A 23,162-nucleotide genomic window follows, 5' to 3' on the forward strand; every position below is an offset into this window, starting at 1 on the left:
TGGGAGGCATGTTACCAACTGCAGTTTAGACATACCAGTAGAGACTAAAACTCTGACCGTGTAGTCATTGCAAAAGCAAATCTCCCAGGAAAGGTGGTATTTTGGGTATAGCTCTGAACTGGAACTCAGGAAGCCATTGACTAACTCACCCTGAGTAAATGAATTAGCTTCTCTGTACTTCTGCATCTGTAAAACTGGAATAATAATGCTTCCCTATATCACCCAGGTGTTGTAAGGAAACTAATTCATATCAATGAGGTGTTCAGATAGTATGCTGATAAGTTAACCTATTTAGGATGTTATATGGCCTATGTGATAAATTTGTGTGTACAGATACTGCAGAATAAGATCCTTATTAAATAAAGCTAACTGCAAGTATTGGAAATAATCCACAGCAAAATATTCATTATGTCAAAACAAATGTTATGGTGCATAACATTTAGAATTTCATCTTTTCCTCTGATTCATCTATATTCAAGATGTCAAAAACATAATAATGTTACTAAAGTTTCAATTTACATTGCGGTACACCCAATATGTTGCAGTTATACTGGAGGTTGGGTTTCACCTTGACAAATCTGATGGATGTTCTATTCAGTCAAAATGAGGTAACAATTAAATGCCCCTTCCCAGAGACTAGACTTAATGCAAACACAGCAGTTGGGGATCAATTTGGTTGCAGCTCTGAGAGGATGGGTGGTTAAACAGAAAGCCAACAAGAAAGTCAGTAGAAAAGCAAACAGTCAGGAGGAAGAAGGTGAAGCATTTTGTAGTGTGGCCCTGAGGGAAAGCCAAGAGACCTTTTTGGGGCATAGGACTGGATGAAAAGAGACTTGGAATTATGAGCAAGGAAACTGCCTCTTGTTCAATTCCTACTATATTCAGGAAAGCAAGACTTTGTGTATGTTGTTTGTAAATAAACTGGATTACATAAAAAATACCTGACTTTATAATCCATTTCTTCTCCAAATAGAAACAACCTGCCACACCCTGATTATCAGCTAACTGCCCCGGCTAAAAAGGGGTAACATTTTCTTTTTCATCAGTATTGATTACTACAAATAACTGGGATTTTTTTATGATTTTTTTTCTTGGAAAATGCTGATTCATTGAAACCAAACTTTTCATGGGAAAGCGTTGGATTCAACAAATTTCTCAACTCAGAACAATTTTGAAGAGTTTCAAAATTGTCAAAATGAAATGTTTCAATATGTTAAATGAAAAATGCTGGTTTTCTAGTTCAAAATAACTTTAAAAAAAATAGGCTAATTTTATTAATTTAAAAACACAGTAAAAGTAAAAAATGGCCAAAATTGAAATGAAACATTTTGATTCATCCTAATCTTTGTTTGTTTGATTGTGAAAAAAATCTGAGAATTAGACTTTTCATTCTAATTTGGGGTGGGAATATATTTTGAAATCTCAAAAAATGTTTGCAGGACAGGAAAACCATTTCTCACACTGTTCCACTGAATATAAAGTCATTTAATTAAAGAAAGGATCTTCATTCTAAGAAGAGAAATAATAGAAATTAGAGGTGAAAGACATATTGGATCACCTAGTTTGTACCAGTGGCAGTGCAGGAGTTCTCCCTACAACATATTTGCAAATGCTCTCTTCAATCTAGTACTAAATGTCCAAAATGGTAGGATTTCATTTCACCACTTTGTAACAGTATCAGGATGTACTTGTTTTTTTTTAATATTTAACCTAAATCTCCCATTTTGTCCCATTGCCACTAGATATGCCACATTGTCCCAACCTGACTAGTTCTTCTCATTCCTTGGCATTTACGCCTTTTGTCATCCTACTTCTCCAGTCTGAGTCATTCATATATTTAGGAATTATTGATAAAGGAATAGCATTTATTTGGGCTTAAAGTTAAGATGATTATGCAACTAGGAAATATGCAGTTCTTTGTAGCTGATAACAATAATGTGCTTACATTTATTATTCCTGAGCAGGCTAAGATTTAAAGCCAGGAATAGTTAAAGATATCATAAAGACCCTGATTCAGGAAAGATCTTAAGCAAGTGCTTGAACCCTATTCATTTCAATGTGGCTTTAACATGTGTATAAGTGCTTTCCTGAATTGGGGCCAAAGTGCATGACTTTTATACAAGACATGATACACTGTTTCAGGTATCCCCTTCCAAGCTGCTCTTCCTGGATTCCCCTGCATGCTAATTTCAATGGGATTCTGTATGGGTGGAGAGATGTGTTCATATGGAGCAGTTTACCTGATTAGGGCCTTAGAACCAGGTCCTCAAAGGCACTTAGGTGCCTAACTCCTACTGAAATCTGGGCCTTTGCAACCTTAGCGGTCTTCTCACATAAAGCTTCTGTGTTGGAAATTTCCCAGAAACAGGGCCGGCTCTAGGTTTTTTGCTGCCCCCCCCGCGCTTTTTTTTTTTTTGGCTTTTACACATGTTTGCACTTTGCAGTTTTGTTTTGACTGTTTAAAATTTTAAAAAAATGAAAACAGAGAATTTGTAGTTAGTGAAATAAAACAATTTCCTACTAGTGTAATTTTAACATTTAATTTTAACAAAAACACAATAACAAACAATTTGAGTTCAACTATACACTGTAATGAAAAAAACTTTAGTGTCTTCCAGTTTCTCATAAATTAAAAGAATTTATATGAACTGAATTTTTCTGGTTTTTATACTTGTGTAGTCATTTAATTTTAACAAAAACACAATTACAAACAATTTGAGTTCAACTATACACTGTAATGAAAAACTTTAGTGTCTTCCAGTTTCTCATAAATTAAAAGAATTTATATGAATTGAATTTTTTATACTTGCGTAGTCTTTTAATAAGTCAGTGAAATCTAAATTTTTTGCAATAGTACTTTCAATTGAAATTAATGCCAGTCCTGACATACGATTTTGAGACATGGTGGACCTCAAATAATTTTTTAGTAATTTCAGTTTTGAGAAACTGCGCTCACCAGAAGCCACTGATACTGGTAATGTTAAAAGAATGTGTAATGCTATAGCAGTGTTTGGAGTGAAAAAATCATTTCTTGCTATAAATTCTAATACTTTTAGAGGAGAAGTTTTAGGACTTATTAGCTCAGATAAAGCTATTAATTCATCATACAATTCTACTGCATCAATGTCAGCAGCGTTATCAGTACTGAGCACTAAATGTAGGTCTTGGCACTGCTTCATGAGGTCTTCTTTGGAAAACTGATTTTTAATATTTCCAATATCATATAAAAATTCGAAAGTTTCACAATGACCATGCAACTGACAAAATCTTTCTTCAATGGAAGTTATAGCTACATCCAAAATACAATAGAAACATTCAACTTTAAACCTTTCGTTTGGATCGAGAATAGGATCATCATGAGCCTCATAACAAAACTGTCTTGTTTTTTTCCGAGGACGAATGAATTTTTGAGGTGCAAACGTTGGTTCAAAATCAAGATCATCTGCTATTGTTGTTGCTTCTTTGACAGTTTCTTCAAATCCTTCATCTGAACGGTATTTTTTTAAATATTCCAGCGTTTTATTCAAAATCATCTTTGCCTCAGATATGTCTATGGTTATGTTCTGCATAACTTTGCTGGTCAAATTAATTTGATTTAGAATATTGTGCCAAATAACCTTGCAACATGAAAATTGAAACTGCATCATTTTCTGAGCCAATGTTTCAGCTTCATGTCGAAATGAAGGATCATATGACAAGTCCTGGCTTATTTCGAATAGTGCATCGTAAATCTCTCCTGATGAATATCGGAATGGTCTAATAGCTTCTATCCTGCTTTCCCATCTAGTTTGACTCAGAGGTTTAAGTGTGAGTTTTTGTTCAAGATGCTTCTTCAAGACTGCCCAACGGTGTGTGGAAGCACTAAAAAAGTTGTAAATTGCTTGCACTGTGGTAAAATATGAAACGGCATCTTTAGATGATTTGGCGGCATCACTGACAACCAGATTGAGCGAAAGCGCATGGCAAGGAATGAAAAGAGCTCGATTGTTTAAATTCAATATTCTTTGCTGTACACCTGCATGTCGTCCTCGCATGTTTGAGCCGTTATCGTACCCTTGGCCGCGCATATTTTCTAAAGGTATTCCATAGTGTTCCAATCTCTGTAGAATTACATCTGTGAGGGCTTTCCCAGTAGTTTCATTCACTGGTATAAATTCTAGAAAGTGTTCACAAATTTTCACTTCTGCATTTTCATCAATTTCCAGAAATCGTAAAACTATTGGCATTTGCTCAGTTTTGCTCAGATCTTGAGTACAATCAACTATAATTGAGTAATATTTGGCATGTTTCAAATTCGATAAAATTTCATTACGCACTCCATTAGAAATTAATTCTATTATCTCATTTTGTGTATTTTTACCCAAATAATGGGTGTGACTCTCTCCATCTTTCACTCTTCGTACATGCTCAGCCATAACATTATCAAATTTTGCCAATAACTCAACCAATTTTAAGAAATTTCCATTGTTATTCTCATATAAAATATCCGAGGATCCACGGAATGCGAGGCACTGTTCGGCTAGGAAATTAATGATTGCCAGTAAACGTTCCAACACTGCTTGCCAACGTAGAATTTCTGAATTTAGTTGACGTTGCTGTACCGCATCGATTGTTGTACCGGTACGTAATCTGTTTGACAGCTCAATCCAATTTGTCAATGTGCGTAAATGATTTTTTGATGTTTCATGTTCTTTCAAATGCTGATGCAAATTTCGCCAGTCATTAAAACCTGCAGTTGCCAGAAAAATGTCCGAGTTACAGAACAGTTTGCAGCAAAAACAAAAAACTACATCTTTGGTCTGTGAATACACTAACCACGATCTATTAATTTGTTCCCCATTTTTCATTTTTTTCTTCATACTGGATGGCATAAATCGACGATTTGACTCATTAAATGGATATTCAAATGTAGGATCTAGTTTTGAAGGACCTTTTTTCACAATAATAATTCGCATTGTATCAGTAATTATTGTCAGCCATGTACTTGGATCCAATCCTATGTCAGTCTCTCCACCTTCCAATAATTGTTCTTCAGTTTTAGATTTGGATAACAGTTCTTCATTTCTGGACTCTTCAGCTGAAGTAGTAAATCTTTGGATGGATTGTGATTGTTCGTCTTTATCAGTTAGTGAAGATAATCTTTGGTCAGATTGTTGTTCATCTTTATCAGTTGATAAAGGTAATCTTTGGTTCGATCGGTCTTCATCCGTTGATGAATAATCACCTTCAATGCATTGCTTAGAGCTTTCTCCTTGATTGTCGACTTTTTTAAAATACTTTTTTGAAGTACGAGATAGTTTTTCTAATTCTTTTTGCCGTTTCTCTCTTTGTTGCCGGTAAGCAGCACCAGAAAGTCGTTTTCGTTTTTGTCCTGGCATTTTAGCCCTATAACCACTGGCACCGACGCAAAACGGAAATTAGCGTGAATGGTGCTGATAGGGCAGCACAGTACACACACGTAATCGTGATTTGAGTGACCGTGTCACAACATGACATGATATTTTTCATGTCACACTCCTATTGCACTACTGTACTTGCCGTAGATAAGGCGCTAGTCATTGGGGCGAGAGAGCTCCCCACGAGCTCGGATACACACTGGACCCAGCCCTGCTGGTGTTTTCCCAGCGCTGAGGCTGCCCAGCTAGGAGCCCGAGGGGCATGCAATGGAGAGAGCTCTGTGGCTGGAGGAGCCAAGGAAGAGGTGCTGGGCTTGCTGGACAGATGCTGCCCCTCTCTGCCAGGTTGCTCGCCCCCTGCAGGGGGGGAGGCAGAAGGAGACTCCAGGCACCGGCACCCTGAGGCCACCCTGCTGGGAGCCCGAGGGGCATGCAATGGAGAGAGCTCTGGGGCTGGAGGAACCAAGGAGGAGGTGCTGGGCTTGCTGGGCAGATGCTGCTCCTCTCTGCCAGGTCGCTCGCTCCCTGCAGGAGGGGAGGCTGAAGGAGACTCCAGGCACTGGAGTGCTGTGAGGGCTGGGGAGGGAGGCAGCAGCCTCTGGGGCTCCAGCAGGCAGAAGCTCCCCAGGGGTCCTGGGGACCCTCCCGCCTGGCCCGACTCTTACCTTGCTGCAGATCTGGCCTGAGGTGGAGTCATCTCTGGTCACCGCCGCTCCCAGGGCCAGGGGTTGGGGCTGCTGCTGGATCCCAGCCCTGCTCATCCTTGGGCTTCGCCTTGGCCCTGGCATGAGCTGGGCTCAGCCCGGGCTGCCGCTCCGCTCCCCTCTCCCCTCCCCTGGCAGGAGGCGGCACAGAGAGGAGGAGGAGGAGGAGGCAGAGGCGGGGACAAGCCGAGGAGGAGCAGACCGCCCGGGCGCCATGTTCCCCCGTCCTCTGAAGCCGGGGCAGGGCTGCGCTACCGGCTCCCGCCGCTCTCCCGCTGTCAGCGCCCACCCCCCAGGCAGAGCAGGTAGCACGGCCCTGCCCCGGCTGCAGAGGAAGGGCCGCTCCTTGGCTTGTTCACGCCGCTCTCCCACGGGCAGCGGGAAGCGGCCACCCCCCTACCCCCCAGGCAGGCGCCGGTAGCACGGTCCTGCCCCGGCTTCAGAGGACGGGCCGCTCCTTGGCTTCTTTAGCTGGTGCCTAGAGCAGCCCATGCCCAGAAAGCTGAACAGGTTACAGAAATGAGGAGTCGAGTTTGGAAAGATTTAACACTGGCATTGTATCATACTTCTCTGCAAATTTTGGGGGGGTACATTTGGTAGAAATGATGCTCTGCAAAATAAAATTAAATATTGTTACACATGAGAAAGCCAGAGAAGTATCCTTTAAAAAAAAAAAAAACAGAACTTCATGAACTTAAGAGAAGGTTTTCGTCTCCTCCCTGGGGATTGTTTGCAGTACAGCTTGTGCTGTTCCATGCAATAGTAGCTGGTGTGGTTGCTTCTATAATTAATTTGGGTTGCAAATGTAACAAAGAAATCATGTTTTCTATTCAGTGTAGCCGTCAATATTGGATTGAAGGCTTTTCAATCTGAAGCCATCATAATTGTTTTGATTTTCCCCGCACCTCAGGAAGGCTCCAGTCCTGCAAATGGCCCTGCCCCCCCCAAGCAGAACCTTGCACCAAAGAAGTTAGTGTCACTGAAGTCAATGGGGCTCCAGGCAGGATCCACCCACAGGGAATAGTTTGTTGTATTGGGACCTAAATAGCCTCTCGATGGCTCAACACTGGACATAGGAAAGAAAATCTTGTCAGCATAAGTTACTTAAATACCAACATCAGTGCTTGTCTTGCTTGTAATTCTCGCAGACCTCAGACATTCTGAATAACTGAGCTTCCAGGACTTGTACCAAGTTATCTATCTCTGTTGGCTGGCATTCTGTAAATTCATATAGAAAACTATTATGTTCTACTGAACTGCTGCAGCTCCCTAGATAAAATGTTAAATTTTCCACAGATTTTCCTGTCAACTTCAACCCGGAGATAGGATTTAGGAAGGTTACATTTCTTTGCAGACAGACAGTTTGAGGAGATTTCTTTAGCACACTCTTCTAGTAAACCAAGACTTTTTTTTTTCTTTCACTTGCTAAAGAAAATTTTGAACGCATTAATTTTGATTACAAGACTGTGCTGTAACAGTTCTGGAAATGTTTCTGCAGGCCTCTGCACTTTATGAAGACCCGATAAGTTGCTTTGCTGCATGGAGTAGTCACGAAGCAATTTGGCAGTAATCCCCTCACATGCTTATTATCTAATGTTTGCTCTTTCACTTCCACTTGTTTGCAGGTTTGAGCTGAATTCCTTAGGGGAAAAAAATTGAGAAAGACAAACATCACCCTAAATTGATAGCTCTGAAGGCTTTGACAAATGATCTACTTTTACTGGGGAAAGTGGAAAAAAAAGGCCTAACATCTTTCTAACAGCCTGATGGTTTACTTATCTTCTGGACAAATTTAAGTATTCTTATGGGAATCAAATTTAAAAATCCAGGGAATTGATTTATATTCTTTCACTTTATTTTTTTTCTGAGAACTGCAGTAGATGAGAAATTATACGGAAGGTCTGAAAAGGTCCTCACCATATTCTGAGTAAGCTTTCATTCCAAATCTGCTGCTACGGCTAAGTGGCCAAGCACATGTTATTACACAGTTCTTGGTTCATCCACTTTCATTAGGAAACTATCAACAACAAAAAGGTCCTTTTTTTCCCCTTGCTAACTCCCACTCTGACGCTGCCAGTCAACAAGCTGCTTTTTCTGGATCTGTGTTAGCTCCTCACACTGCCGCAAACATGAAACCGTTGACTGGCACATCAGAAAGCAATGTGAATAACTCATAGTGGATCAGTTTTGACAGCATAAAATAAAGGATTTGCCCCCCCTGTTGCTATTGCCTGAAGGTGTACTTGTAGAAAATAAATAAAAATAGCTTCCAGAGGTAAGGCTTTGAAGGGGGAAAATAAAGCACCATCTGTGTCAAAGGAAAAATCTGAAAAAATGTGAAGTCTGTAATGTCAGGCCTCAAAACCACCCCTGCTTTTTTTTGAATTACATGGCCACCTGTCACCGTTATATTTGAGCTGTATTGAAACACTAGGATGCTGTCCTGCAAATGGGATGTGTAACATTTAAATTATTTGAACGTGATAGTGGGTGTGTGGGGAAGGGGGGTCTCTATATGAGAATGTGACTTTTTTTGACAGAAACGTTGTTAAAAATCTTCACTTTTCCCTCTCCCACCTCATCTAGCAATTGGATGAATATTCCCTTTTCAATAAGGCAAACACTGGATACCTTATTACAGAAGTAGAAAATGACACGAGTCCCATTGAAACAGCAGAGTGACTTTAAGTAGGAACACTGTGACAATGGGAGGACCTTGGTTTTATATCTCACCACAGCAACTCAGTGTGACATTATTCAGCACTGACTCAGAGGAAAGATTGCCTACTGAAACCACTAGCACTCAGCGTGTGTCTACGCTTCTAAAACACTACAGCTGCAGCTGCGTTATTGTAATGCTTTAGTGTTGACTCTCCCATCGGCATAGGTAATCCATCTCCCCAAGAAGTGGTAGCTAGGTCAACAGAAGAATTCTTTCATTGACCTAGCACTGTCTACACTTGGGGTCAGGTTGGTATAGTTCTTAGGGGTGTGAAACATCCAAACCCCTGAGAGGCATAGCTAGGCCATTGTAAGTTCCCAGTATAGACCAGCCCTCATGAATCAGCAAGAATACGCTGGAGAATACCTTGGAGGCCTAATTTTCCACAGGCATTCACACCTGTGCAGAGTGCTAGTGTAACCCCACTGTTACACAGGTGTGTTATATTTCCCTGTCTGTGCCCAAACAGAATAAGAGTTTGTTAAAGCCTGACTCTTCAGCTCAAGCTACTCATTCTTTTAGCTCAAGGTACCTGGGTCAATCCCCTGTGTGTCAGCTAAGATGGTGGCGATCATACTATCATTCTGATTTTGTTAGAGTTTATGTGCGCTTGTCGCAAGTGCACATAACTGTGCAAGGGAGTAGAGCCCTTGGGTTTTACTTTCGGTTGTCCAATGCAAATACAAGCCAGATCCAACTCTCCTTCACTTGCAAGAGCATGGTCTGAAGGGTGTATGACTGCAGCCCATAAAAAAAGTGTAGGAATCAAAGGACAGCGCGGCCTGTAAATGATTGTTTTGATTAAGTGACCAAAAAGGGGCCAAGATAGAAGCCAATATTCTTTACCAGCTTTAATAAGCTTCTCTGATTTCAGTGGTTTTCAGCATCTCAGAATGCCTTTATCATGTATTTATCATGAGCATTGTATTCGTTCCTGTATAAACCCCCCAAAATGATCCCTTCTCTAAAGAGCTTTCAAGCTAGAAGCTAGATAACTTTGGAGCCTGTCTTCCCTAAGCACAGAAGGAATAATTACTTAGAGGGTGATGCTGCCTATAAGCTTCTTGTAAAGATTTGAATGAGAGAGGAGTGGATGACTAACAAATCTTATCTTTCTATGCCTGCTCTGTCTCCTTCCATTCAAACCTGCATTTAAGCCTAGCTGCCCCCTAAAGGATGTGTCACCATTAACCAGTCCTGATCTTCCCTCCCAAATCTTGTGAAATTCTCTCATTCTTTATTATACCACTGTCCATCCCTGTCACTGAGGTCCTTAACCTGGATGTCATCTTCAACACCTCTCTTGCCCTACATGTCCAAACTTTGCCCAAATCCTGCTACCACTTTCTATATAACATTTTGAAGAGCTATGTTTTTCTTGGTCCATTCTGTTAAAATTTTCATTCAGGCCCTTACTTACTTGTCTTTGGCCTCTTTGACATCTGTATTACCCCCCTCTCCCACAGACCTCCCACACACACACACACACACACACACACACACTTCACGTCCATGGGAACTCAGATCATTTTCCTAACCCATTCATCTGGGCATGTCACCCCATCCTTGAATTCCTCCATGGACTTTCCCTCTACCAGTGCCTCAAGTTCAAGCTCTTTGTCCTTACCTATACTGGCCTACGCAATTCTTCTTCTATTTATCTGCCCCTGTCTCTCATCACATCAATCCTTACCTATGACCTCTCTGCTCCACCAGTCATACCAGATTCAAGACATTATTCATTGTTCTCTTTCCTCAAAAACATCTTCTCATTTTCCTTCACGCAGCTTGCTATGCAGCCTATTCTCAGCGGGTGGGTAAGACCACTAGTATCTCCTCATTCAAATCCTTCCTCAAGATCCATTTCTGCTGCAGTGTCTACAAGAAATTTTCTTCCTAAGACATCTATGTTGTTCTAAAAGACTCCTTTGCTCTTCAAACTGTGCCTTAGCCTCATTATTAATGTTTCCCATATCTTTTTTCCTCTCTAATTCAGTTCCCCATTTGTTGTGTCATGCGTCTAGTTAGTTTGAAAGCTCTTCAGGGCCAAGACCCTGGGCTCCATCCTCAGATGGGGTTACACCACTTTACACCAACTGAGGATCTGGCCCAAAGTTATCTATGTTGTGAAGCACTTAGCACACTTGAGTGCTATAAAATAATATATACACCACGACAAAGATAAATCAATATCTGTTTCTATCTGCCTGTCCTTCCTGAACAGTTTATATCCATCCATGACAGTACTCCAGTCATGTGAGTTATCCCACCAAGTTTCTGTTATTCCAATCACATCATAATTCCTTGACTGTGCCAGGACTTCCAGTTCTCCCTGCTTGTTTCCCAGACTTCTTGCATTTGTGTATAGACACTTAAGATAATTCGCTGATCATCCTGCTTTCTCAGTATGAGGCAGGAGTCCTCCCCTCTTGTGCTCTCCTGCTCGTGCTTCCTCCCGGTATCCCACTTCCCAACTTACCTCAGGGCTTTGGTCTCCTTCCCCTGGTGAACCTAGTTTAAAGCCCTCCTCACTAAGTTAGCCAGCCTGCTTGCGAAGATGCTCTTCCCTCACTTCATTAGGTGTAGCCCGTCTCTGCCTAGCACTTCTCCTTCTTGGAACACCATCCCATGGTCAAAGAATCCAAAGCCTTCTCTCTGACACCACCTGCGTAGCCATTCGTTGACTTCCACGATTCAACGGTCTCTACCTGGGCCTTTTCCTTACAGGGAGGATGGATGAGAACACCACTTGCGCCTCAAACTCCTTTATCCTTCTTCCCAGAGCCACGTAGTCTGCAGTGATCCACTCAAGGTCATTCTTGGCAGTATCATTGGTGCCCACGTGGAGAAGCAGGAAGGGGTAGCGATCCGAGGGCTTGATGAGTCTTGGCAGTCTCTCCGTCACATCATGAATCCTAGCTCCTGGCAAGCAGCACATCTCTCAGTTTTCCCGGTCGGTACGGTAGATAGATGACTCAGTCCCCCTGAGGTAGGTGTCCCCGACCACCACCACCCGCCTCCTTCTCTTGGGAGTGGTGGTTGTGGAAGCCCCATCCCTAGGACAGTGCATCTCATGCCTTCCAATCGGTGGTGTCTCCTTTTTAAACTGGGGAAGAGAGGTTTTCTGTTCCCTGAAGCTGCTTGTAATGCCCTGCTTGGTGGAACAGGAAACCTGCCTACCCAACAATTTTTAGAAGGATTTTTTTTTTATATATTATTTATTTTACAGCACCCAAAATCCTTAGCTGGTGTACAACTGTTAGCTTCTTGAAAAGCTGAAAGTGAAAAGGCATCCACAGCAAAAAGATAGCAAAGGACTGAGACTTTTGTTTGGTAACTTGTTTCCATTTGCTAGGAGCCACGCATGGATCTGACCAGATGATTTTTAAATCACTTTTTAAATTATTTAGGATTTGTTCCCAAATCATCTTGACATGGCCAGTTTGTGACGAAAATAATTTCTGCCTGGGACCAACTTCAGGATGCAGAGCAGACCATGTTTTTGTACACTGAATAGGTGAAGGAGGGGGAAAGATTTGTTAAGAAATTGTCTTAGTAGAAATATGTCCACAAGTGAATTGTTCCCTCATTGAACTCCAAGTAGAAACAGATGATGATTTATCTTTGTCGTGGTGTATGGTGTCTCACCAGCTTGTGTTTGTTTTTTTGTGTATATGTAATTTTCTCTCCCTCCCATTTTTTGTAACAATAGTGGGAAAAGTTAAGATAGTCTCTAGCATTCTTGCAAATTCTTTCCACAATACAATACTGTAGAATTTAGAGAAAATTGCAAAGTACTTCTGCAGATTACTATCGATTTAGCCAAAGAGAATTCTGTCATCTTGGTTAAAAAAGCAGCTAAAGGCACTGAGAAAAAAAGTCATAGATGATATTAAAAATGTAGGAACCGGGCATTTAGGAAGCTTTCAAAAAAAATTAGATCCAAACTGTGAACTGCTTACTCATGCTGGTAAGGAGTTAGCACTTGAGTAGTATTATTGAATTAAACAGTATTGCTTGCATGAGTAAGTGCTTCTCAATGTAAGCAACCGTTCCACAATCTGGATCTTAATTCCTACTGTACAGCTAGTAGATAAAGCAGATAGGCTGCAGATTTGACTTGGAGTATGAGGAAATAAAAACATCTCTCTCCCTAAAAGACTACCTGGTCTTTTGGGCCAATCACAGATTTTAAGTAGAACTAAGTGAAAATTGTTATTTCTGTGATGTGGGAAGTTCTAATCTTTCAGTATTTGTGTTTGTCCCAAATTAGCACCAAAAAAAGTATTATAATTTTTCTCAAACAAAAAGTCCCCAAAAAATCATCCAGTATCCCCAAATTGAAATGTTTTAGTTTGCTGAAGTGACTTCATATGTTTTGTTACAAGTCAGTTCAATATCAAACTTCATCTCCCTATCATGTCATATTGCATCTTGAGAACTATAGTTCAGATGCCTGGACCCCTTTTCTTCCCTATGGGCCAGGCACCCTGGCTGGACTACATCTCCAATGATGCACTCACAGTCACTTTAGTCAGAAGGAAGACTGCTATTCTGTCATGGGAAAATGTCATGTGGGACTAAGTCAAATGCCTTATAGAAGTCTTAAATATATTAGGGCAATAGATGCCATAATCAGCCAAGCATGTCATCTCATCAAAAAAGATATCAATGTTGTCTAAAAAGACCTACTTTCCATAAAACCATGTTGATTGGCATTAATTATGCTACCATCTTTTAATTCTTTACTCATTGCATCCCATATCAGCTTTTCCATTATTTCTCCTGGGATTGCCGTCAGGCTAACCAGCCCATAGTTTCCCTAGTTACCTTTTTTTCAGTCCTCTGTAACTTCCCCAGTCTTCCAAGATTTGTTAAAAATCAATATTAATGGTTTAGAGAGATACTCAGCCAATTCTTTTAACACTCTTAGGTACAAGCTTTCTAGGCCTTGAGATTTAAAAATGTTTAACTTTAATAGCTGCTGCTTAACATCCTCCCTATTTACTGATGGAATAGAAAGTACTTTATCATCACTGTAACATATCAATACACCATCATGTTTCTTTGTGCATATAGAACAGAAACATTTATTGAATACTGCTGCTTTTTTCTGCACTCACGTGATGATTTTACCATCTTTTTCTAGTATTACTAGTATTGTGCTTGTTCCTGATATCTTTAAATAACTCTTTCTTATTACCAGTAAAGGTAAGAAATAATTATTTCTTATTATTATCATTTCTTAACTCTAATGGCCATAGACTTAGTATCTTTAGCTTTCCTTATCAAATATCTGCATTTTCTGACTGCTGATTTGTGCTCATTGCTATAATCTTTTCCATTTGTTAATTTTTTATTGCTTCCTTCACTTTTCCTGTTAACCAGGATGGATTTTAAACTCAAGGTGCCTTCTTTCATCATGGAGGAGTAGATGGGGCTATGCCAGGGGTCGGCAACCTCTGGCACGTGGCTCGCCAGGGTAAGCACCCTGGCGGGCCAGGCCAGTTTGTTTACCTGCCGCATCCGCAGGTTCGGCCGGTTCGCCGCTCCAGGCCAATGGGGTCAGCGGGAAGCCGCAGCCAGCACATCCCTCGGCCCGCGCCGCTTCCGGCAGCCCCCATTGGCCTGGAGCAGCGAACCGCGGCCAGTGGGGGCCGCGATCGGCTGAAACTGCAGACGCGGCAGGTAAACAAACTGGCCCGGCCCGCCAGGGTGCTTATCCTGGCGAGCCGCGTACCAGAGGTTGCCGACCCCTGGGCTATGCACTTGTTTACAACTTCCCAAGAGCAGGTGAAACTCCCATCCAATCAACTTGATGACCAGAGCACCTGGGGTCATGTGAAGGTGCTGTAATTTGCTGCAGGTATAGATGAGTGGCAAAATTACTACCCTTACTCCCAGAGCAAGGAGGAAGGTCAAGAATTGTGACTCAGAAATGTGTCTGAATCACAATATCTCACTGGGCTAGTCTAGGGATGGTGCACTTATACCCCCCCCCCCTTTATTCAGGGCAGGGTCTATAGTTATAATCTAGCTTTTGGAATACAGGATACATTTTTATTACAGGTGTCTAGAAAGTATATCTTCATTTGGCTATGACGCTACCTGTTAAAATATAGAATTGTCTCAAATATATCTGGTTTAAAATTTTAAATTATTTAACTGAAAGGGACTGAGCAGCTTTTCACTGTTGCTCTTTCTATAAAATATTATTTTCCAATACCCAAACACAAATGGAATAATTTAAATCTAGTGATAGAATCATCAATGACTGTTATTATTTAATAGTGAAGGGGAGAATGTGAAGAACAATTGAGAAAACCAGTTCTCCTACCATCAAAGAACAGAAAGCAGATGTACAGGACTGAATTTCAGTCCTTTTCAGCTAAGAAATTCAATGTAAGTATAAAAGGAAACTGTCTAAAGGGATTATGTATTCACTGTGCCACATAAACTATTAAAATATATTATCATATAGAGAGATATATTGTACATGATATTACAAAACACAAAAATTACCAAAAAAGGGGCTAACATATTTATGGTGTGTACATTTTATTTAATTATTTATAAAGCATGTGTTCATTGGCCAAGCACCTAGGCACACTTAGATCTTTAAAAATGTAATTAGCATGAAAAAATTAAAAACAGAATGCTATCAGCTGGCAGCAAAACAGACAATACCCAAATCAGTTAACACACACCACAAAAAATACCTCCTTAAGAACACCATCCACAGCTATTTAGATACAGGGAGCTGATTCTCTTTACACTTTTACACTGGTGTAATTCCATTCCCTTCAGTGGAGTCACTCCTGATTTACACTGATTTACATGAGAGGAAAGTTGAGCTCCACGTATCTTCAATCCCAACAGGGGCTGCAGAGCAGCATTTAAAGTGGGGTTGGTTCCTGCCCCTGAGGAGTGGGAGACCCTGGAGGAGGGGGGTTGGAGAGCGAGCCCACCCCACATTCACCCTGCAGTGACTCCTGGCCTGGCTCCCTGCTCTAGCTCATTGGTTCTCGCCACAGTATGCAGACAAGGCCATTCCCCTGCAATGCCCTCCCCCCTTTCTGGCTCTGGTGCTGCCAGATTTCCTTCCTTGAGCTGCGCTGTAGTCGGCCAAAAGTGGTCAGGCTTTGGCCCAGGTTTCCCTCCGCTCCAGCTCCATGGCCTATGACTCCAAATCCCTAATAAAGCAAAACCCTACTTATACAGATGCACCTTGTATCTTGCGTGGAAATGCAGGATTGAAATAACTTGGTGGATCTCAGTTGTTGGGAGGATATGTACCAGAAGGGGAGAAGAGGAAAGGAAGTCTTTAAGGAAGCCCAAATCAAGAGCACAAAGGACTTTGTAAATGAACCTTCTGAAAGCAAATAAGACATGCAGCGCATGGCTCACCGGTGTAATAAGCTGAATTCAGCAACCAATTCCAAGCAAGCAGTCTGCCATATTTTGTTCTAGCTGCCGTTTCTGGATGCAATCCAGTGGCAGAAAAAAATATCACATTTTCCTAGTTAATTGCAAATGAAAAACATGACCAGTTGGCGTAGCTGCTATTTCAGATTCCAGGGACATGGAAGAGTCCAAGAGAGCCGGAAGTAGGAGACAGGGAGAGGTTGCAGAAGAGACAGAGTGCAGTTGGAGAAGCAATATGAGAGGGATTCCACCAAGTGCTGGGAGATGAAGGGAGCAGGAGATGAAAAGGTTGGTGTGGTGGCACATTCCAGGGGAGCAAGAGAATGGGAAGAGAAGACTGTGGTAATGATGAGCTCTGAAAGGAAGAGGGGCCTTGTCCTCACTACTAAGTTTTGTCAACAAAAACTGCCTCTTGTCAACTAAACAGTGAATGCGTACACACTGCGATGCAACTTTTGTTGGGAAAAATGCCCGGGTTTGGCAACAAAATACAACCACCCCGATGAGAGACATATGTCTTTTTCCTCTACATTTTTCTCGACAAAGTGCCAATGTAGACACCACGCTTGATTTCATTGCTTTAATTGGCCTCCAGGAGGTGTCCCACAATGCCCATCATGACCGCTCTGGTCAGCAGTTTGAATTCCACTGCCCTGCAGCCAGAAAAACAACTATCTATCCCTCCCGCTTAGAAGCCCCAGGAATTTTTGAAATTCCATTTCCTGCTGGCTCGGCATGGAGAGGTCTCATCGCATCTTCCCAGGTGACCATGGTGGGTTATCGCACCAAACACTCTCCCACTTGGATCAATGCGGAGCTGTTGGATCTGATCAGTATATGGGGAGAGGAGGCTGTGCAGTCCCAGCTGCGCTTGAGATGTAGGAGTTGCCATTCCTATGGGCACATTTCTCAAGGCTTGTGTGAAAAGGGCTATGATCGGGACACACTGCAGTGCAGAGCAAAGATAAAGGAGCTGAGGCAGGCATACCATAAGGCGAGGGAGGCAAACCATCACTTCAGTGCTTCACCTAAGACCTGCTGGTTTTATAAGTAGCTGGGCGCTATCCTTGGTGGCGACCCCACCTCCACCACCAAGAGTCCCGTGGATACTTCGGCAAAAAGAGGATGAAGTTATTGATGAAGAGGTGGAGTTAGACAACGACTTGTAGCGCCAGTGCTGGCAGCCAGGAACTGTTCTCCACTCCAGAGAGATCTAGCCAGTCTCAGCAGTTGCTTTCTGGCGAGCAAGAAGCAGGAGAAGAGATGCCTGGTAAGTGGCTGTGGTTTGTGTAGTGTGGAGGTGGGTTCAGGGTATAGAAATGTGGGAGGCTGGTTGTGTTTCTGTGTGCTGGACATTTCCCTGTGTAGCTAATTGTTACGTTGGAACAGGGTGTTGATGCACGCCAAGATCTCACAGGAATCCTCCAGAGAGATCTCCAAGAAAGTTTTCTGGAGGTACTCGGCAATCCTCTGCTGAAGGTTCCATGGCGGACCAGCTTTGTTCCTTCCCCTTCCTCTGTAGGAAACTTTCCCATGCCATTCGGCAATCACTTATGCAGGTAGCAAAGCGGCACAAAGGTGAGCAGCATAGGGAGCAGGGCGGAAGCCACAAGCATGGAGTAGATGTGCCCTCGTTTCCATGCTTACCCTTAACAGTGAGATATCTGCTAGAATGACCCCTGCCTGTGGAAAAGTGTGGGAGAATTTTAGAATTTTTCCCCTAGTATGTTGCACCACGACCCTTACAAAGAGTGTGTGCTCTTTTCCCCATGTTGAGTGCCTGCCCCCCCGCCAACACTTACATACTTTGGGTGTTCGCAGAGATGTGTGCCTGGCAAGGGTCAGTGAGAAAGTGATTGCTATGTTGCAAAAGGTGTATTTAACTGAAATGTTTCAATGCTATATGCGAATTTAACAATCCCGCTTCTGTGCATTGTCCCCTGTGCTTCAGCAGATGTGGCCTTCAGAACACCTCACGCACCCCGGCCAAGCGTCTCTGCCAGATAAGAAAGCACCCAAGATGCAGCAAATAAGACACATTCTGGGAGGTACTGCAGTGCTCCAATACAGAAAATAGGGAACGCAAGGAGTGTTGGGAAGCTGAACATCAGGACAGAAAAGAGAATCAGGAGTTTGTTAAGGACGCACCTGAGCAGATGATTAAAGTAATGGAGAACCAAAAGCAGATGCTGAAGTCCTTAATAATGCTGCAGACTGAGCAGATCCGTGCCCGCCCTCCCCTGCAGCACATTCAGAACTCTTTTCCGTGCCCCCCCAAACTCCACACGCACATTCCTTTGCACCGTCCGGGACTCTCGGTTTCCCCTTCACTCCACCCCCTCAGACAACTTTCACAATGATAGCCGGACCTACACATAGTTGTGAAAGTCTGCCCTTCCCTGGTTCCTCCTTTCCCACTGAGCATGTGTGTGTTTGTGTGTGCTGTTTAGGGTGACCAGATGTCCCGATTTTATAGGGATAGTCCCAATTTTGGAGGCTTTTTCTTATATAGGCACTTATTACCCCTCACCCCAGTCCCGATTTTTTACACTTGTTATCTGGTCACCCTAGTGCTGTTTCTTGTGCAATAAAAGCAAAGTTTTCGAATGGTAACTCATCTTTATTGGTTTTCTACAAATTGAGATTGCAGGCACTACCAATACATGCACAGGCATTTTAATCATTTGCTTACTGGAATGTAAGCCCCAAAATGTCACCATTGCTTCCTAGGAAAACTACATGTAATGTAACATTGAAGCACCAATCACAGAGATATACATTAGTGGTTGCCTCAAAGCCTCGCTGATTTGAATTGCCCCGCTCTGGACTCCTCTGATAGCTCTGGTATCTGTCTGCTCAAAATCAGCAGTCACGCGGTCTCCCTCAGCACTCCACCCCTGAGCAAACCTTTCACCCTTGGCTTCACAGAAATTATGCAACGTACAGCACGCATCTATGACCATGCGAATATTATCCTCATTAAGGTCTAACCTGCCATAAAGGCATTGTCAGCGTGCCTTTAATCTGCCAAAAGCACATTCATCTGTCATCCAGCACCTATTCAGCCTGTTATTGAACTGCTCCTTACTGCTGTCCAGGTGTACCCTAAGTGTTCTCCATTATGAGGTCTAGGAGACAGACAAAATGTCATCCAGTCAGAGATCAGTTTACCTCATGGTACTTATGCATAACTTTCATTAGGATCAATGGAAATTACATTGGTTTAACACCATTAAAAAATCAATAGTTGCCACACTTGTATATGAGCTAGTGTAATTATTTCCCATTCAGAATATACAGAAATACTGATATGTCACATAACACTAACTGCTATTAAATCACTGCTCTTTTAAATGGTGAACACTCTGTACCCACCCTGATTCAAAGAAACATAGGCCAGATTCTCCCCTCAGTTACACCTAGTTACAGCCCTGAAAACTAAGGGCAGAATTTGGTATGAGCATTTTCATCACTGAAAAATCCAATTCCACACTCCTTACCAAGACTGTTAACAAAGTGATTTGTGTATTAGTTTTTTGACCAAATTCTAGTTTATTAGTGTTCATAAGTCTGTAGGAAGTATTTTACCTTTGTCAAACATTTTTCCATGCCACAACATTTAGAAATCTACAAGAAACATCAACTTTCCACAATGTATTACTGCTGGAAGACAAAACACATCACTGAATCAATTTGCTCCAAACTGTAACTGTGACCCATATTATAACTTCAAACATTAGGCTCCAGATAGACACAAGTAATATTTCCAATGATAGGATGGCTGCCTTCCTCACCAAGAATGTTCTCAAGGAGACAGATAATAGGGTTCCTTGGCACAATAGTATAAGATCTTCTTAGAGTCAAAAATATTATTTTTGTCATCAGTGAGAACGTAAGTGGGAGAATATGGTTGTGGCTTGCAATGACAATAGCCATGGGAAGTCAGAGTTAAAAACAAGGTCTTTTACAAAGCAAGAAAAGGGTAGACTTGCCTCTCTTGTCACATTACACAACTAGCATCAGATCTAACAACTTGGGCTTAAGAATCAGGCATTGGTAATAGAAGTTTGCTACTATTTTGACAAAGGATCCTGCTCAAAGAACTTAAGAACAAAACTAAGTAACTATGCAGTATTTTCCTCTACTTTCTAAAAAAAGAAAAAAATCATGACTAAAGTAAACCAAACACCACAACAAACTAGCAGCTGGCACTTTATGGTACATACAGTGAGATGGCCACTGAGGCAACTGCACAAGTAACAGATTTATTTTATGTCCTTGGTATAGTGACAACTAATTAAGTCAGAGAACCTGAGAAAGAGAAAGAGCTAGTTCATTGAACCAAGTACAACCAAACTGGAACTGGAATGACAACTTAAAATTAGTAGATATATGTTTAGGGCAATGTACAATATTTTTTTTAAAAATCTGTTTCTGTGATAAATGATATGACAAAAATAAAGCTAATTTCTCTGTGGTTCATTGTGGGAATCGACTGAAAAAAAGTCAAGTTATGGACTGCCTTCCTCAAGAATGAGAGGATTACTGTATCGTTGCTATAGATTTACTTCCTATGCCATTTTTCTTTTACAGGAGAAACTAGGAGGCCTTTGTTGACTGGAGAATTAAATATATTTCCTCATCTCTGAAGCTGATTCATTTGTCTGCCTTTTCTTTTGCTCCTCTTTTCATTCCTTCCTGTATTCATTTTTCTGTAAATCTTTATCATTCCCTTACACTGCCTTCATAGGCATAATCATTTAAAAAAAAAAAAGTAATCCTCATTTAGAGGCTGATCCAAACCCCATTAATTCAATGGTTAGTGTTTCCACTGACTTCTATGGGCTTTGAATCAGACCCTTAGTGTTAGATGTTGTTTTTAAGCCCCACTTGAGCACAGTGCAGCTCAACCCAAGTGCTTAAATATGTGTCTAATTTAATTTGGAGAATCAAAGCGATACAACACATGAAGAGGAAGTGCGGAGCATGTTTGCAAGGTTTTGATATTGTCTACTACGGGGTCGGCAACGTTCGGCACGCGGCTCACCAGGGTAAGCACCCTAGCGGGCTGGGCCAGTTTATTTACCTGCTGACGCGGCAGGTTTGGCCGATCGCGGCCCCCACTGGCCGCGGTTCACCATCCCGGGCCAATGGGGGTGGCGAGAAGGGGCGCGGGCCGAGGGATGTGCTGGCCGCAGCTTCCCGCCGCCCCCATTGGCCCGGGACGGCGAACCGGGGCCAGTGGGGGCCGCGATCGGCCGAACCTGCCGCGTCAGCAGGTAAATAAACTGGCCCGGCCTGCTAGGGTGCTTACCCTGGCGAGCCGCGTGCCGAACGTTGCCGACCCCTGGTCTACTACATGTACTTTTCATTGCATGTAGTGAATGTGACTGATAATATTTGTTTAATTGAGGCCATGGATGTTGAGTGATATTTTTGGCACCTAGAACTGGTTGATCGGATCCAGTCTAATGAGAATATTTCTGATCTCAGACAAATTAATTGGGATCATGTGGGCAGATAAAAAACAAACTGGGGAAACATTTTGCACCAACAAAATGTTAATGCAGCCTCAGACTTGCATAGTGCCCTACCTGTGCTGTGGAACCCTCCTTTAGGGACACTCCAGTGCAGTGGTGGGCAACCTGCGTCCCATCAGGGTAATCCACTGGTGGGCCGCCAGACAGTTTGTTTACATTTGCACGGCCGCCCGTAGCTCCCAGAAGCCGTGGTTCGCCATTCCCAGCCAATGTAAACAAACTGGCGGCCCGCCAGCGGATTACCCTGACGGGCCGCGTGCAGCCCCTGGGTTGCAGGTTGCACACCACTGCTCCAGTGTCATACTAACATGGAAAGCCTTGGCAATGCACGTCTATTGGAGCCATACTACCAAGAACTGGATGGGGTTACCTGGGGACACAAGAGCCTGGAGGATCTGGGAGCTGAATCCCTTTCTCCTTCTGCAGAAATTCAATTTCTTCACTGCAATGACCCCTACCATGGGAAAATCCACAGGAGGGAGAGATCTGGCAGAGACTAAGACAACAGAAAAAGATTCAGATACAGTAGGAAACTGAATACATTCTTTGAGCTTCTTCTCTACTAGTTCCCAGATTGGTCTCTGTACAGTGAAACCATTTCAAAACGACATCAAATTTGAAAGAAAAAATGAGGTCGATTCTATCACCCTTTAAACAAAAATCAAATAAATAAATAAATAAATAAAAGCAAATTTCTCTCACTCTATTTTATGCACAAACCTATTCACAGAGTTATAGTTAAGGGATTTTTAAAAGTTTGCAATTCTCATTATCAGCAACGATTAAACATGGATGGTTAACCCTGGAGATGAATTTGAAAAGAATGCTAAAGCAGTGAACGTTTGCCTCCAGATAATCAAGCCTAGAAAACAGAGTGTAAAGAATATTTGTATACATTCCAAGTAATTCCAAACCGTACCATTTTTTCCTGGCATAGTTATCCACTTGTTCAATGCTTCACTAACAACTTATTTCTAATTTAGCAGTATTGACAAATAGAAATTTTCTATATTTGGATGAATATTTTCAGTTTTCAGAGGAAAATTGAAAACTTGGGGGTGGGGGAGTATGAAGAGCTGAAGTTTTCTGCTGAAAAAAGAGAGCTTTTGAAAAATTTCATTGACTCAAAAATCCCAATTACCATTGAAAAAATCATTTTGGTGAAAAAACGTTTTGACCAGCCCTACTTGTAACTGTTTCTCCCAACTTGGCTACAATTGTACTATTCCCACACCTTTGAATTTGTCTTAAGAAGTACATGTGTTATTCAGTGAATATCTAGGTTAGTGAGGTTGGTGTCCACCAGTAAGATGAATGCAAATAATACAATTACATTTCTAGATTTTGTAGAAATCAGTCTCAATATTAGTGGCTT

Source organism: Emys orbicularis, chromosome 1, assembly GCF_028017835.1.
Source record: "Emys orbicularis isolate rEmyOrb1 chromosome 1, rEmyOrb1.hap1, whole genome shotgun sequence".
Lineage (NCBI taxonomy): Eukaryota > Metazoa > Chordata > Testudines > Emydidae > Emys > Emys orbicularis.